At 45.0% G+C, this 18,310-nt stretch overlaps 1 protein-coding gene across 14 annotated transcripts in view; it reads right to left on the reverse strand.

Annotated features, from left to right (window-relative positions):
- The window catches only part of DTNA (dystrobrevin alpha), a 359,099-nt gene that overhangs the window by 151,671 nt on the left and 189,118 nt on the right, over positions 1 to 18,310 (reverse strand). For 3 of the 14 annotated variants that reach the window (XM_044292996.1, XM_044292992.1, XM_044292986.1), the window contains exon 1: positions 15,790 to 15,859. The exons of 9 other annotated variants lie outside the window; for them this stretch is intronic. The gene's annotated coding sequence lies outside the window, so the exon portion shown is untranslated. Of the gene's footprint in view, positions 1 to 15,789; positions 15,860 to 18,310 lie in introns of those variants that run through there. 2 more of the 14 variants (XM_044292997.1, XM_044292998.1) reach the window with 2 other exon arrangements.

The following is an 18,310-nucleotide window of genomic DNA, read 5'->3' on the forward strand; positions in this document are numbered from 1 at the left end:
TAGTTTATCTAAACTCGGAAAGAGCAGTGAGACTATGGACTCTCTGCCTGAGGAGGTGGTGATGGTGAGTACAATAAAGGAATTCAAGAGGGGCCTGGGTGTATTTCTGGAGTGTAATAATATTACAGGTTATAGCTACTAGAGAGGGGTCGTTGATCCAGGGAGTTATTCTGATTGCCTGATTGGAGTCGGGAAGGAATTTTCCCCCCTAAAATTTGGAAAATTGGCTTCTATCTCACAGTTTTTTGTTTTTTTTGCCTTCCGCTTGATCAACTTGCAGGATAACAGGCCGAACTGGATGGACGAATGTCTTTTTTCAGCCTTATATACTATGTAATGGGGTTGACCCACAATTACATCTTATTCATTTCGTAAAGCCTAAAAAAAATTAAGCATATTTGATGTTGTCATGCTATTAAATAATCCAGTGAAGTTATGACATTTTCTAACACAGTATGGTGCCACCTGGTATGTATACTGAACTGTTGCCAGTCATTCTGCCCACAGCCAAGTCTGTGGGGAATACAGACATTTTTATTAGCTCCTCTGCACTGAGCACAGGGAACAAAGCAAGTAAGGCTTTTTAATAATTAAAAGTGATAGCTGTGCAAGTTGAATGGCTGCAAGAAGAGATCTTGAAAAGCGTGACACATGGATACAGATATAGATTGTATACTGTAATTTTTCATTATACATTGGATAGCCATTATAAAAGTGTAATATCTTTTTAAATAAAAGGCAAGTTTTCTTTAATTTCTTAGTCTGCTCCAAAATGTTTTGTGTATTTTTTTTGTAGGACACACGGATTTAGTCGTCCTGGCTCTCCCTGCACATTAATGATGCCATGGGGTTTTCTACAGCCCCTATGATTTGGATGCAGCAGGTCTGCAGGGAACATAAAGGGGCTTTTAGTGAAAGGGAACTAATTATTTCAGATCCCTGTCTCTGTACAGGATGTACCTCTGTCAGTGACAACCCAATCCTGCTGATGTCACTTTATGCAGGATTGAGCTGTGCCTTTAAACTATTTTAACAGGCATCTGGAAAAGGGACTGGACCACAAGCCCATGAACTTATGTCAAATTCGTGGAAGTGGGTTAAAGGGGGTTTTTGAGGATCAGAATATTGATGGCCTATCCTCAACATAGGCTATTAACATACTTACCAAATTTTCAGGTGGTAAAAGCGGGGCATATAAGCTCTCCGATCCCACCTGGAAACACCCACTTATGATTGGGGTTTATGCCCACTTAACCCATTTTTGGCCTCGAACATGGCAAATTTTCCAGGACTGTTGGCAACTAAACATCAATATCAAATGAGTGGGAGCCCAGCTCCTGGCAGTCCTGATGATTTATCACTTAGAGAAAGTTAATACAAGCCACTTACTAATGTATTGGTATTATCAATTTTGCTTCCATTGCTGGCTGGATTCATTTTTCCATCACATTATACACTGCTCGTTTGCATGGTTACAGACTACCCTGCAATCCATCAGTGCTGGTCGTACTTTCACAATATAGGAAAAAGCACCAACCTATGTGAGCTCCCATGGTCCCAGCCACCAGAGAAGCTGACGCTTTTTCCTAGTGTGCAAGTACGACCACCACTGATGGACTGCAGGGTGGTCTGTAACCATGGAAACGAGCCGTGTATAATGTAATTCCCTGGTGCTCTTAAAGGGTTTTGGTCACCTGAAAAATGTGTATTAAGCTGGCTGACATTAGCGATGTGCTAATGTCAGCTGAACATAACTATATTAGTGACATCTCACTGCCTAAAGCCATTACTGAGAAAAACTAACTTTTATAATATGCTAATTAGCCTCTAGGAGCGGGGGGGGGGGGCATTGCAGCTGCTTCTAGAGGCTCCTTTTGCCCACCTCTTTTCACGCCCTTCTTCTCTTGATTGACAGGGCCAGGGCAGCACTGCTCACCTCCCGCCGGCCGGGTCTGCAGTGTAAATCTCGCGCCGTTCAGTATTCGGCACAGGCGCAGTGAGGGAAGGACGCTCGGCGTCAAAGAGGGAAACTGTGAGGGGTTCATTGTGTGAAAGATCCATTTTTCCTGCATATCTGTACACTTCAATAGTTTTCTCTTACAAAATGGCACAAAAATAATCTAATCTAAATATATAGAAATTTCTAAAATCCCAACTGCATCAAATAATGAAATGATATACAAGACGGGCTCAAGTATACAGAAATGGAACCAACACTTTCTGGGTCAATATTGTGAATGTAATAATGAAAATCTATACCTCAAATCAAAAGAGGGACATTTAAGGAGCAAATTCGACTGTGACGAGGGGACATCCTCTGCGTCTGGAGGAAAGAAGGTTTCTACATAAACATAGAAGAGGATTCTTTATGGTAAGAGCAATGAGACTATGGAACTCTCTGCCTGAGGAGGTGGTGATGGTGAGTTCACTAAGGCTACTTTCACACTAGCGTTCGATCGGATCCGTTCTGAACGGATCCGATCATAATAATGCAGACGGAGGCTCCGTTCAGAACGGATTCGTCTGCATTATTTTTAGCATATAACAGCTACGTGTGAAAATAGCCTCGTATGGATCCGTCCAGACTTTTAATGTAAAGTCAATGGGGGACGGATCCGCCTGAAGATTGAGCCATATTGTGGCATCTTCAAACGGATCCGTCCCCATTGACTTACATTGTAAGTCTGGGCGGATCCGCACGGATCCGCACGCCTCCGCACGGCCAGGCGGACACCCGAACGCTGCAAGCAGCGTTCAGCTGTCCGCCTGGCCGTGCGGAGGCGAGCGGAGCGGAGGCTGAACGCCGCCAGACTGATGCAGTCTGAGCGGATCCGCTCCATTCAGACTGCATCAGGGCTGGACGGCTGCGTTCGGGTCCGCTCGTGAGCTCCTTCAAACGGAGCTCACGAGCGGACCGACGAACGCTAGTGTGAAAGTAGCCTAAAAGAGTTCAAGAGGGGCCTGGATGTATTTCTGGAGTGTAATAATATAACAGGCTATAGCTACTAGAGAGGGGTCGTTGATCCAGGGAGTTATTCTGATTGGAGTCGGGAAATAATTTTTTCCCCTAAAGTGAGGAAAATTGCCTTCTATCTCACAGTTTTTTTTCCCCTTCCTCTGGATTAACTTGCAGGATAACAGGCCGAACCGGATGGACAGATGTCTTTTTTCAGTCTTATAAACTGTTACTATGTTAAATAGGTTCAGAGGGACTTGGGTCAAAAAGAGGGATTGCCCCGGCAAAAAAGGGACACTTTGCAGGTCCGATATTTGCCAGGTAGCGGCTAGATCTCTGCCGGACCCGATTATAGTCAATGGGGTCTGGCGGGAATGGCGGTAGTATCTGGCAATGCCAGATCCAGAGAACTCCGTGCCACAAGTGTGAAACTAGCCTAAGAACAGTAAATAAGACCAGATAACCTTCTTCCCCATTATGCTATACTTCACATTTTTTACCAATAGCATACGTATACGTGCGATAAAAGGTCTCTAATGTGGACGAGACTGCCACACAAACCTAGTACACTGCTCTTGGCTGCATCACATGAGTCACATATAAAACTCCTGTTTCGGGCTCTGGAGAATTTAAGCAAAGAACAAGTGTGTCATCTAACCCCATTACTGTCAAGCACTGTACACAACGCAATGACCTACCACGCTGGCTGTGTCATAAACATTCCCCGAATCAAAGTGGCAAACATCTAATAGATATTCACGGTTACTTAATAGTTGTTTTTTTTGAATTACGTCTGGAAACATTTACAAAATGCAGCAATCTGTAAGCATTCTGCAAGAGACTGCCTGGGGCACAGTAATTAATGAACATATTCTGATAACAGACATGAAATTAGACTGTGTGAGTCATCATTTATTTGCTCAGCTGAATAACATTGGCAATTATTGTTGTAGAACTATTGTATGTGGAACCGAGCAGTAGCGGGCAGAAAGGCAGATGGATGACATCCCAGATAATGTGGCCAAACTAATATTTTCCTAACAGCTACACACCAATAAGTTGACTTGCGGATCATGAAATCACATAAGCTTTTATTGAAATTTATTTTAGTATTCTTTTGCTATTACACAGAAATTTGATGGTTGGAATTTTATTTTGTTTTAATTAAAATTTTGCCAATTCATCCAGGAGAGGATTAGTGAGGTCAGGCACTGATGTTGGATGAGAGGGCCAGGCCCCCAATCTCAGTTCTAGTTCATCCCAAAGGTGTTCAATAGGATTGAGGTCAGAGCTCTGTGCAGCCAGTCAAGGTCTTCTTCTACACCAGGGATGCTCAACCTGCGGCCCTCCAGCTGTTGCAAAAGTACAACTCTCAGCATGCCCTAATAGCTGTAGGTGGCCCAGGCATGCTGGGAGTTGTAGTTTTGCAACAGCTGGAGGACCGCAGGTTGGACATCCCTGTTCTACACTAAACTCACTCAACCACTCTTTTATGAGCCTTGCTTTCTGCACTGGGGGCACAGTCATGCTGGAGCAGAAAAGCACCTTCCACAAACTGTTCCCACAAAGTTGGAGGCATATAGTTGTCCAAAATGTCTTGGTATGCTGAAACACTAAAGGGGTTATCCAACATCTTACAACAGCCCACACATGTGCCGGGCCCCTCAGAGGGAATATACTTTACCCCGCTCCCCTCCTGGCCCCCGCACCGCCACTGCTGCTTCTCCCTGTACACGGATCAAAATATTCCGTGTCGGGGGGCCAAGCAGCCAATGGCAGGCGGGGACGGGAGCTAGCCTCCCTAGCATCGCGTGTGACGCTAAGGAGACTTGTCCTCGTCATCGCCTGCTACCCCCCTCCTGGATGTTTTCATCTGTGTACAGGGAGAGGCAGCAGTGGGACCAGAAGCGGCGCGGGGAGCCGGGTAAATATATTCCCTCTGAGGTGCCCGGCACATGGGAGGGCTGTTGTATGATGTTGGATAACCCGTTTAACATTTCAATTCACTGGAACTAAGGACCTGTGCCAACCCCTCACAATCTACACAATGACATTATCCCTCTTCCAACAATGCAGTCAGGCAGACATTGTTCTCCTGCCATTCACCAAACCCAGACACATCCATCTGCCACATAGAGAAGCGTGATTCCAGAAGTGTCCTTTACATCACTCCATTTGGCATAGTGCTTGGTGATGCAGGGCTTGTATGCAGCTGCTAGGCCATGAAAAGCCAGTTTTTACCCCCCAGTAGAAGAGGGGGTGATCCCAACTGGGCCCCCCCTCTTGTCCTGGGCCCCATAGCAGTTGCATGGTCTGCCGCTATGGTAGTTAGGCCCCTGGTTACATGGTCTGCCACTTCGTGTTGCTGTGGTTTCTAAACCCTTCCACGTTACAATAACACCACTCACAGTTGATGGTAGAATATCTAAGAGGGATTACATTTCACAAACTGACATTACAACAGTGGCATCATATTACAGTATCATATTACATGGGAATGCATTAATTTACACTTTTTTGGGTAACTCTGCATTCCCACTTCAAAGATACACATTATATTTCCATGAAAATTACATAAATTAGTGCAGACAAACACTCTATCTTGTGTGAGCCTTCTGAGACTAGAGAGGACAATGGCAGCATATGTCAAGGATATGAGTAGTTTTGCACATAGAAGTTTTAATATTTAATGGTACGAATAATACAGGGGTCAGATGACTGGTCATATGATATCCTGTAAGTTAAACGGGTTGTCCCATGAAAAGTATTTTACATTTTCAAACCAGTACCTTGATCTAAATACTTTTGTAATTACATGTAATTATAAAAGGTTTGTATAGCCACTGAGGTATTCAATAAAATATCTCTGTATAGCGCCACCTGCTGTTTGTTCTCAGATTTTTCTAACTCCATAACATTGCTGATGTGGATGGCCATGCTCAGTTTCATCCTTCAGCAGCTAACATTTGGATCTTCTTTTAGCAGCTGTGACAGTAAGGCTATATTCACACTAGTGGCAGGATGGATCCGATAGGCTGTTCACCCTGTCGGATCCGTCCCGCCGGACCGCCGCCCCGTCCCCATTGACTATAATGGGGACGGGGGCGGAGCTCCGGCGCAGCACGGCTGTACACGGCGAAAGGCCGCTGGACTAAAGTACTGCATGTCCGACTTTAGTCCAGCGGCCTCTCACCGCGAACTGCCGTGGTGCGCTGGAGCTCTGCCCCCGTCCCCATTATAGTCAATGGGGACGGAGCGGCGGTCCGGCGGCATGGCGAAATAGCGGCAGAACGGATCCAACAGGGTGAACAGCCTGTCGGATCCGTCCTGCCGCTAGTGTAAAAGTACCCTTAGGCTACATACACACCACAGCGCCGTATTTTGTGGATCGGCAAAACACGGATGCCGGCCGCATGCGTCCCCCAATTTGCGGAATGCCTACTATAGACATGCCTATTCTTGTCCACAAAAGAATAGGAAATGTTCTATTTCTTTTTTTTCTTTTTTTTTTTTCGGGGCCACGGAAAGGAGCAACGGATGCGGAAAGCACACCAGAGTCCTGTCCGTATCATTTGCGGCACCATTGAAGTGAATGGGTCGGCATCCGAGCTGCAAAAAATGCGGCTCAGATGCGGAACCAAACAACGGTCGTTTGCATGAGGCCATAAAAGGAGAGAACTGCAAGCAGAAAGGACATGAGCTGCCAACTATTGGAGATCTCTGGATCCATATGAGGTACAGGGCTGGTTCTAGCTTTGTTAGAAAGAGATTGTCATGTACTATGTGATGTTTTATAGACCTTTCACCTGGAAAAACATTGTGAAGTAAGTATCATTACATATACAGCGGCACCCAGGGATCTCACTGCACTTACTATTATCCCTGGGCGCCGCTCCGTTTCTCCCGTTATGTCCTCCGGTATCTTCGCTTACTTGGTTATAGTAGGCGAGACTTGGGGGACTTGGTTATAGTAGGCGGAGTCTGCCCTTGTTCTGCTGGGCGTCTCCTCCTCCTAGGCTGTAGCGCTGGTCAATCGCAGAGCAGAGCTCACAGCCTGGGAGGTTTTTTTTCTCCCAGGCTGTGAGCTCTGCGCTGCGATTGGCCAGCGCTACAGCCTGGGAGGAGGAGACGCCCAGCAAAACAAGGGCAGTCTCCGCCTACTATAACCAAGGTCCCCAAAACATACCGGAGGACATAACGGGAGAATGGAGCGGCTCCAGGGATAATAGTAAGTGCAGTGAGATCCCTGGGTGCCGCTGTATATGTCATGATACTTAGTTCACAATGTTTTTCCAGGTGAAAGGTCCTCTTTAAGGGAACCTGTACGCAGCATGATATCCCAATACACTCCCTGGCTACAAACAACCTTGTCCTTTCACTATAACATGGGACTATACCTGGTGCTCTCCAGATTTTGGTCGACACAGGATATAGCTTGACTGATATTTGTATTGCAATTCTTGCTTTTATGTGCTTTTGTATACCTTGTCAGAGTAAATATATACTTTGTGGAGACCATTGTACAGACTTACACAGTAACTAGAAGCTGCAAGTGAAACCATGCCCATTACGTTAAAAATCACATCATTTACCAATACTTGTATGTCTTCATTTATGGCCTATGCCATTTTTATTTGAGGGCAAAGTTAATTATTCGATCATCTTTTATTTTCACTACATATAGAACACTCTTTCAATGCTTTATTTAAGTAAAAGTCGCTATTTTTGGGAATTATTAGGTATAAAACTAAGGGTATGGCCACATGGCAGTCGTGATGCGGTTAGGAAAAGCATGGGGTCAGTTACTGCACGCATAATCATGCGTTTAGGGTGCGTTTTTTGTCCGCCACTGTTGGTAGCAAAACACCTGTTGTAAAGCAAATGCCGCAAGCAGCTACTCAACTCTATATGTCATGCAATCTGAGCCACAAGCAGTAGGGCAGGTTTTATGTGCGGTCAATCAGGTGCAGTCCTCACAGATTGTAAGGGCCCACCAGAGCGTATAGCTTGGGGGACACATGGGGGCAATGACCCCATATTTAGTGACAAGTTTATTAGGCAATCAGTGTTCTCTACCCCCCTTTGTCCCCCCCTTTTCTTTCCCTTCCCGCTTTATTTTTCAGGTCAAATTTTACCTCAGGATGCTGAATCCAGTTGGAGCTGGTGCTGTTTAATTTAAAGATTCTGGATGGCAACTGGAGCGGATCTGCTGATTGGTTGCTGCCCTGTTGCTGGGAGAGATTTCCAGCTATCTGATTTGTTCCTGGCTACATGGCGGGAAACTTATCCCCTTTATATTGTCAGGTTCGCCGCTACCTCAGGGCAGTCGTCGCGGATCTGGACAGCGCCCGCCCTCCCCCCCCCTTACTTTAATCTTGTGCTATCTGTCGCTGTGCTTTATTAGAGGGGCTGTATCGCTCAGCTGATGCTGAGTGGATCTTGGTCTATATGGATGGTTTGAAAGTGGTATTTATTGTTATGGTTTATGGTTTTAATTATTAATTAATTTATTAAATTATTTATTGGTTTTAATTTTGGTTACCCTTAATAAAGCACTTCGGCCATTTCTATTCCACTAAGAAATTGTGTCATGGTTTTTATTTATCTAAATCACACATGGTTGAAGGGGAGTGGTGTCATTTGCCTCCATGTAAAGTGCCAGGTCTATCTCAGAAACCCATTTTCCGAATGACTTCTATTGGAAAATGAGATGCTGCGGTACCTGACTGCATCATGACCGTGCCATGTGGCCATACCCTAATATTTGTGTCCCCCTAATATCTAGAGCTGGGGTCCTAGGTTCAAATCTGACCAAGGACAACATCTGCATGGAGTTTGTATGGGTCTCCTCCGGGGACTCTGGTTTCCTCTCACACGCCAAAGACATACTGATAGGGAACTTAGATTGTGAGCCTCAATGGGGACAGCTTGATGCTAAGTCTGTAAAGAGTTGCGGAATATAGTAGCGATATATAAGTGAGTAAAATAAAAAGAAATGCATTGAACTACCGTATTTTTCGCCCTATAAGACACACCGGCCCATAAGACGCACTAGGTTTTTGAGGAGGAAGATAAGAAAATATTTTTGGGTTTTGAACTAATGGTGGTCTGTGGATGACACTATTATGGGGGCATCTGTGGATGGCACTGTTATGGGGGATTATTGTGGGGGCATCTGTGGATTGCACTGTTATGGGGGCATCTGTGGATGACACATATATAGCATCTTATCTAATGTGTCATCCACAGGATCCCCCATAACAGTGTCCCTGTGTAGTGAATGGGGGCCGGCGTCTGGTTCTGTAATGGCAGCGGGGCCCGATGCAAATCACTGTATTCTACTACACCGGGCCCCGCTCACAGTAGTATCATCATATCTAACTTGTAGGTAGTGTTAAAGTATTCAAATCATCTGGAATTCCAGCGCTTGTACTACTTAGGCTCCATTAACACGTCCGCAAATGGGTCCGCAATTTTGCGGAACGGGTGCGGACCCATTAATTTTCTATGGGGACGGAATGAATGCGCACAGCACACAGTGTGCTGTCTGCATCCGCATTTGCGAAGCGCGGGTCCCGATCTTCGGGTCCATAGCTCCGCAAAAGATAGAACATGTCCTATTCTTGTCCGCAGCTTGCGGACAAGAATAAGCATTTCTATAGGGGTGCCGGGCAGGTGTGTTGCGGATCCGCAACCACCACGGACGTGTGAATGGAGCCTTACTACTAACTTCTCTCACAGCGTAGCTCACTACGTCATGCACCTGCGCCGCCTGCTTCATTCCTAAAGTGGGCGGAGCATGCGCATGACATAGTGAGCTACGCTGCAAGCGCCCGCCTGGGCCGGCCTCCTGACTGCCAAGAAGTTAGTAGTAAGTAGTACAGCGCTGGATTTAAGATGATTTGAATACTTTAACAATACCCACAAGTTAGATATGACATACTACAGTCAGTGGGGCCCGGTGTAGTAGAATACAGTGACTGCATCGGGCCCCGCTGCTATTACAGAACCAGAATGCCGGCCCCCAGCCGATACACCAGACAGTCGCAGCATTCGCCCCATAAGACACACTGCTATTTCCCCCCCCCAAAAAAAGTGCGTCTTATAGGCGAAAATACGGTAGTTACTGCAGCACTACTTTCACTGAAATGAATGGGAGCAGTGCTGCAGTAACCAGCTCAGTCCACTAGACCAAGGGTCAGCAACCAGCTGTTGTGAAACTACAAACTCCCAACATGCTCCATTCACTTCGATGTGAGTTCTGTGACAGCCAAGCAAGTATGCATGCTGGGATTCTTCGTTTCACCACAGCTGGAGAGCTGAAGGTTGCTGATCCCTGCAATAGACAATGTACATAACTTTGCAGTTCCACCACCAGAACTACTCCCAAACAGGCTGATAAGTGGGGCTGGGGAAAGGGAGGGTATCGGACTACCACTGATCTGAAATTGATGATAAGCAAGAGATACAGCATACGGTGAGTACCCCAGAGTGACTACTTTCTCTCCTTTTATTATCCACTCCTGATTTTGGCTTCCAAAACTGTATGCAAAAACCTGATAGCGTGGTCGTACCCAAAGTCTAGCTGAGGAACAATAAAGACCTACATGTACAAGCTCCTCACAGCTAAGCCCAAGTTCAGAGAATCTTTATCTCTAAGGCTACTTTGACAATTGTGTTTTCCCTTTCCGCTATTTAGCTCCGTCATAGGATCTCAATAGCCGGGGAAAAACGCTTCCGTTTGTCCCCATTCATTGTCAATGGGGACAAAACTGAACTTAATGGCGTGCACCAGAACGCATTCAGTTCCATTTGGTTGCGCCCCCACCACGGACAAATAACGCTGCAAACGGATCAGTCATGACACACAATGTAAGTCAATGGGGACGGATCTCTCTCTGACAATAGAAAACGGATCCGTCCCCCATTGACTTCCAATGGTGTTCATCACGGATCCGTCTTGGCTATTCTAAAGAGAATACAACCGGATCCGTTATTAAAGGATGCAGGCAGTTGTATTATCAGAATGGAAGTGTTTTTGCTGATGCATGATGGATCCAGCAAAAACGCTGGTGTGAAAGTAGCCTAAGGTAACAACTTTGTTACCAGAATACTCCAGAGAGAAGGAGATTAGAAGGTCCACCCATACTTTAAGTTTTTTCTATTGGAAAATGAAATGCTGCGGTATCTAACTGCATCACGACCGTGGCATATGGCCATACCCTAATATTTGTGTCCCTAATATCTAGCGCTGGGGTCCTGGGTTCAAATCTAACCATGGAAAACATCTGCATGGAGTTTGTATGTTTCTCTCCATGTTTGCGTGCGTTTCCTCCCACAACTTCAGGGAGTTCTCCTGGGTAAGAAAGAGTGCACGTTCCTGCCACTCAGCCATAGGGAGAGCCAGAGGAGGAGACTGCCACTGTCAATACTATGACCTCACTCAGGGCCATAATTAACCCAACACCAACAGGTCGCTGCATAAGTAACACACCGTACTAAATAACCCAATCCTTATCACACAGTCTGGTCTACCAGACCTATTAACTAAGGCTACTTCACACCTGCATTCGGTGCGTATCCGTCTTGTATCTGCACAGACGGATCCGCACCGAAATGCACCATATTGTGTCAGTGAAAACGGATCCGTCCCCATTGACTTACATGTAAGTCAGGACAGATCCGTTTGGCTCCACATAGTCAGGCGGTGTCCGCATCCAGAGTGGAATGGAGGTGCAACAGAGCAAACTGATGCATTCCGAAAGGATCCGTATTCATTCAGTAAGCATTGGGGGCTGAACTGAACCGTTTTGGGCCGCATTGTGAGAGCCCTGAAATGCCAGTGTGAAAGTAGCCCTAATACTAATGATGCAGCAGTCCGAATCATTCTTTATTAATTAAAATGTATTACATAAAATACCTAAAGGGAACCTGTCACCAAGTTTTATGGTGTCCTAACTAAGGGCAACATAAATAAGTGACTGATTCTCTTAGCAAAAATGCCGGGTCACTTTCCTTTAATTGACCCAGTCATCTGCCAACATCTTGTATTGAAAAGCTCCAGCTGATAATGATGAGTCCTGAATATTTATGAGCTCCTGACTCTCCCCGCCTACCTGTTTGCTGAATGACAGTTATTTTCCATATGAATCAGCAGCAGGTGGGCAGGGAGTGGCTATAGCTGTTAATTAAATAACGCTGGACTCAATGACATCACGCTGGACTCAAATCAGCTCATTAGCATGCAGCATGTGGCATCTTTGTGTGTATACTATGAGGTAACCATCTGTCACACCAGTAAGTCAATACATCTAAGGCACTTTTTAGTAGTTAATGATGTATATAATTAGTTAGATTATAATCAAATATCCACATGACAGGTTCCCTTTAAATGTGAACATGCAGTACCACATCTCCAACCTATAAAGCCAGAATAATCTTCCATCTGGATGAGATTCAGAGTAGCAATCCTTTAGTCCAAACAGGAGAAGAATGCAAGGATTATATGTGTAGGCCAAAAACATCACAGGGATTAGATAATGTGGGAACTTGGGAATGAGAATTTACAGTATTTATGATAAGGACAAACCTGAGCACACGGCCACCCGTACTGTGGGTATGAGACCTGAGGCTTATTCATTTCAGGTGCCTTAAAAGGAACATTTTATAGAAGCCTTTACAGACGGCTGGTACTGCAACCAAACCGTCAGCGGCAGACCTGACCAAAGACCACGTCTACACAAAAAATTGCAAAGGAAATTGTAACTCTTCAAGTGGTTGTCTCACTTCAGTAAGTGGCATTTATCATGTAGAGAAAGTTAACACAAGGCACTTACTAATGTATTATTATCAATCTTCTTTCTTTGTTGGTTGGATTCATTTTCCATCACATTATACACTGCTCGTTTCCATGGTTACAGACCACCCTGTGATCCATCAGTGGTGGTCGTGCTTGTACAATATAGGAAAAAGCAGTAGCCTATGTGCACTCCCATGTGCCCGGCCACCAGAAAGGCTGATGCTTTTTCATATAGTGTGCAAGCACAACCACCAGTGATGGATTGCAGGGTGGTCTGCAACCATGGAAACGAGCAGTGTATAATGTGATTGAAAAATGAATCCAGACAGCAAAGGAAGCATATGGATAATAACAATACATTAGTAAGTGCCTTGTTTTAACTTTACTACGCAATAAATGCAACTTACTGAAGTGAGACAACCACTTTAAGGGCTCATGCACACGACCGTTGTTTGGGGCCCCATTCGATCCAAATTTTTTGCAGGTCAGATGCGGACGCCATTTACTTCAATGGTACCACAATAGGTTGCTGATAGCAAAAAAAAAAAGTATTTGCCAAGAATCTCACATTTATAAAAATAAGCGTAGCATTAGCACCAGAATATTTTCTATAAACTACGGCATTATTGTACTTTATTGGTGTCTGCAGAGTGCTGTTGCATTGTGTTTTTTTCATGATCTATATGAGACAGTCATGGTGAACAGAATTCCCTGGTGTCTTCTTCTTCAGATGATTCTCTTATCTGAGTCGAAAAGAACTAATGATTAGGACCTCCGAGCTGCATCCCTGAACGCGGAGATGTAGCTGGACGCAGATTAACATCATTCATTCACAAGCCTCAAGGACCTGTCAGGCACCGAGGTCACTTTTAGGTCACTTGTATGTTGTGATGTTGAGAACAGATTTCCTATACATATGGTTATCAGCAAAACCAAGGCTGATTTCAATGGTGCATAACCAGGCCCACAACCTTTTTTCAGATTCAAGGGTTATGGAGTTATATGAATTTGATGGCCTATCCTTAGGAATCGGTGGAATAGCCATCAGCGTCCCAATGCCCTTCAAGAACCACAGCTTGTCGTTTAAAACTGGAAATATACAGCCAATTAAGAATAACTGTACCGTAGTCATCAATCCAATCTGTTTTGTGGGTACACTCATCAACATTACAAACCCTGTAGTCATCCTTCCTCCTCAGTCCGGAGAACAGTCGGCCCATGATGCAGTAGAACGTATACAGATGAAGAAAAGTCAAGTACTTCAACCTCAATAAACGAGGCGTCCATTTTCCTTTCTTCATCAGCATCTTCCCTTTGCCAGCACTTCCACATTATTCTACACCTGCCTGATCAAGTCTGATATAAAATAGGTGCATAGATAGTGCTGTTACATACGTACTGTGGCGCCCCCTACTGTCCTTTTAGATTGCCCTGTCAGAATGTGAACATGTGTCTGAAGCTGGGCGAGAAGCTGCTGCTTTTAGATCCCCGATTCTTATTGTCTGGCCTGTACAACTGCAGGAATCCGGGAGGTGGGACTGAGCATGTGTTGACCACCGTGACTGGATACATTACATGGATGTTCTGAGCAGAGACGATTCCAAATTAAAATGATTCCGCCGCATACAGCGCACACTGGAGATGTAATATCCAAGTGTAATATGTCAGCTTATTGAGGTCTATCATTTCATTGGTTGCAGTTTTTACAGTTGAAAACATTCCAAAGGCAGAAAAATACAAAAGGTATAAAAAATGGTATGAAAAACGCGTGCACTTTTGAGTGCACCTTAACCACTATACCCTAAGGCTACTTGCACACAATGCATATTACACACGGATTTCTGTGCAAAAAAACACAGCGAACCAGCAAAGTGAACGAGAAAAGACAAATGTAATGTACACTAATTCTTCTGCCTTCCGTGTGGAAATTTACAAATCCGCAGCACGTTAATTGTTTGTTCAATTTTTGGTGCAGATTTCACCCTTTTAAATTGAAGGGTGAAATCTGCTGCAAAACCGTATCACATCCGCACTGCTGCAAAAACACACAAAAAATTTGTGGCTTTTCTGTTTAGAAATCTGCACTCGTGTGGCGGTACCCTAAGGTTGCGACCTCACAGTGCGGGTGGCTGCATGGCAACCAATGGCTGCTCAATTTTACCGTAAATCTGTGTGGTCATTGGGTGCCTCACCGTAGGGTTGCACCCTAAAAGTGACCCATTTTGTAATCTACAATCTGTAAATTGATTACAGCGGGGACCAGCTGCGAACCAAGTTTGGAGTCGGAGAACTTCAGATAATCTCCACTACAGGTGTGCATGCTGCATTCATAATTCCTCCAATCAGATACACTGATGTACAGACGCAAGCTTTCCAACAGCAAAAACAGGTAAAAATGTTCCATAAGGCCTCATGCACACGACCGTTGTGTGTTTTGCGGATCCGCAAAACACGGATGGCGCCCGTGTGCGTTCTACAATTTGCGGAATGGCACGGACAGCCTTTAATATAACTGCCTATTCTTGTCTGCAAAGCGCGGACAAGAATAGGACAGGTTATATTTTTTTGAGGACCACGGAATGGAGCAAAGGATGCGGACAGCACATTGAAGTGAATGGGTCCGCATCTGAGCCGTAGTTTTGTGCATGAGGCCTAAGACTGTGACTACCACAGGTGTTACAGGATTACAACACACTCACATTATAATATTGGGTGTCAAAAAGTTACATTGACTTGTTCTATTCATATGGGGTAAGCAATGCATGATACGGACATGTGTGATAGGGGATTAGGTGAAGCCCTCTGAGGACTCATCTAATCGCGAGCTGCTGTATAGATACAATTCCAAAATGTCCTTACATTTCCCTTGTAATTAAATAAAACTACTGCAATAACTAATCTGGAAGTGACATAAAGCAGGACAATAGAATTTTGAACGTTACTTTTGTCAACTTCACAGAAGTCTGAATATTACAGAAAGACAAGAGTTAATACCTCTGCACACGCAATGAATGTGCACCACCACCGCACTGACCTGGCTGTATGCTCTCAGGCAGCATTCAAGTCCACTTCACTCCTCTCAACGTATTAAAACCAGGGAACTTCTGTACGGTAACCTTCAACTTCAATGAAAGAGAAAAAAAGCCTGGTTGTGTGTGAGCATGACCACAGCGCAGCAATTTAATACACCTTATCATGTGGTATGTTGCTATAGCAATCCTGAATCCGGCAGCTCCCGTGCAGCAAATGACAAAGGGTCTCCCCCTCCCCTCCCTCTGCTGCAAGGTAATCTGCCTCTTCCAACAGCACATCACCCTGCGCCCTGCTATGTGCAAGGAGGGCGGCCTCGCAGTTTAGTACGTTTGTCTGTGTAAAGTGTTATACCGGACAACTCACTTATTACCAACGCTACCTCTATGCAATTTAGGGAGTCCTACTCTCACACTTCTGCTTGGTGGATAGAAAGCAAGAGATGTAAACTGAAGCATTGTCCCATGAAATTATCATATTACTAGATGTGGATGCAGCAGAGCAGAGTTTGTCGTTTAGCACAATACAGTTGCGTTTTTAGGTACCTGTACGTAGGTAACAAGTTATCCCCTATCCACTGAAAAGGGGGTGACTTTTCAGATCAACTGCTGGGACCCCCCCATTATTAGACTGAGGGTCCTGTGTCCCGCTGTATGAATGGAGTCATTTTATTTTTTTTAAATCCCACATCTTGTTCAGTAGCAAATTGGCTCAACTGAAGTACGGTATAAGGATACATGCACACGTTCAGGATTCATGTGCGGAGAATCCGCACTGAAACCCGCAGGCAAATCTATGCGGTCAATCCGCATCAATTGCTGCGCATTTGGTGTGGATTTTACTAAGTGAATGAAGAAAATCCAGTCAGGAAAAATAAAATAAACTGACATGCTGCAGATTTAAAAGTCCGCACTGCAGGTGAAAATCTGCGCGGAAAAAAAATCTGCATGGTGTGCATTGAGAATTTCATATTCTCATAGAATACAATGTACATGACCTATGCTGCAGATTTTCCGCACGCAAATCCGCATGGAAATCCGCACGCAATCCTGATAGTGTGTATGGTGCGGATGTGCCGTGGGTGCGGCTGCAGTGGGCCCTAATTAAACGATGAGAATCGCGCCGTTCAGTAGGTCTGCATTGTTAATGGCCACGTGGTATTGGAGGGGGCGACCAATCCAAAGAAGAAATTCCAGCTTCAGATTTTTACATGGATTTTCTGAATTTGTCTATGACGTAATGGTGCATATGCCACGGCACTGCAGCTATGACATCAAGTGGAATCTCTACGGGTAAGGCTACATGCACACAACCGTATGTGTTTTGCAGTCCGCAAAAAAAACGGATGACGTTCCGTATGGCATCCGTTTTTTTTGCGGACTGCAAAACACATACGGTTGTGTGCATGTAGCCTTACCCGTAGAGATTCCACTTGATGTCATAGCTGCAGTGCCGTGGCATATGCACCATTACGTCATAGACAAATTCAGAAAATCCATGTAAAATCTGAAGCTGGAATTCTTCTTTGGATTGGTCGCCCCCTCCAATACCACGTGGCCATTAACAATGCAGACCTACTGAACGGCGCGATTCTCATTCGTTTAATTAGGGCCCACTGCAGCCGCACCCACGGCACATCCGCACCATACACACTATCAGGATTGCGTGCGGATTTTCCATGCGGATTTGCGTGCGGAAAATCTGCAGCATAGGTCATGTACATTGTATTCTATGAGAATATGAAATTCTCAATGCACACCATGCAGATTTTTTTTCCGCGCAGATTTTCACCTGCAGTGCGGACTTTTAAATCTGCAGCATGTCAGTTTATTTTATTTTTCCTGACTGGATTTTCTTCATTCACTTAGTAAAATCCACACCAAATGCGCAGCAATTGATGCGGATTGACCGCATAGATTTGCCTGCGGGTTTCAGTGCGGATTCTCCGCACATGAATCCTGAACGTGTGCATGTATCCTTATACCGTACTTCAGTTGAGCCAATTTGCTACTGAACAAGATGTGGGATTTAAAAAAATAAAATGACTCCATTCATACAGCGGGACACAGGACCCTCAGTCTAATAATGGGTGGGGGTCCCAGCAGTTGATCTGAAAAGTCACCCCCTTTTCAGTGGATAGGGGATAACTTGTTACCTACGTACAGGTACCTAAAAACGCAACTGTATTGTGCTAAACGACAAACTCTGCTCTGCTGCATCCACATCTAGTAATATGATAATTTCATGGGACAATGCTTCAGTTTACATCTCTTGCTTTCTATCCACCAAGCAAAGTGTGAGAGTAGGACTCCCTAAATTGCATAGAGGTAGCGTTGGTAATAAGTGAGTTGTCCGGTATAACACTTTACACAGACAAACGTACTAAACTGCGAGGCCGCCCTCCTTGCACATAGCAGGCGCAGGGTGATGTGCTGTTGGAAGAGGCAGATTACCTTGCAGCAGAGGGAGGGGAGGGGGAGACCCTTTGTCATTTGCTGCACGGGAGCTGCCGGATTCAGGATTGC

This window comes from Bufo gargarizans, chromosome 5 (assembly GCF_014858855.1).
Source record: "Bufo gargarizans isolate SCDJY-AF-19 chromosome 5, ASM1485885v1, whole genome shotgun sequence".
NCBI lineage: Eukaryota > Metazoa > Chordata > Amphibia > Anura > Bufonidae > Bufo > Bufo gargarizans.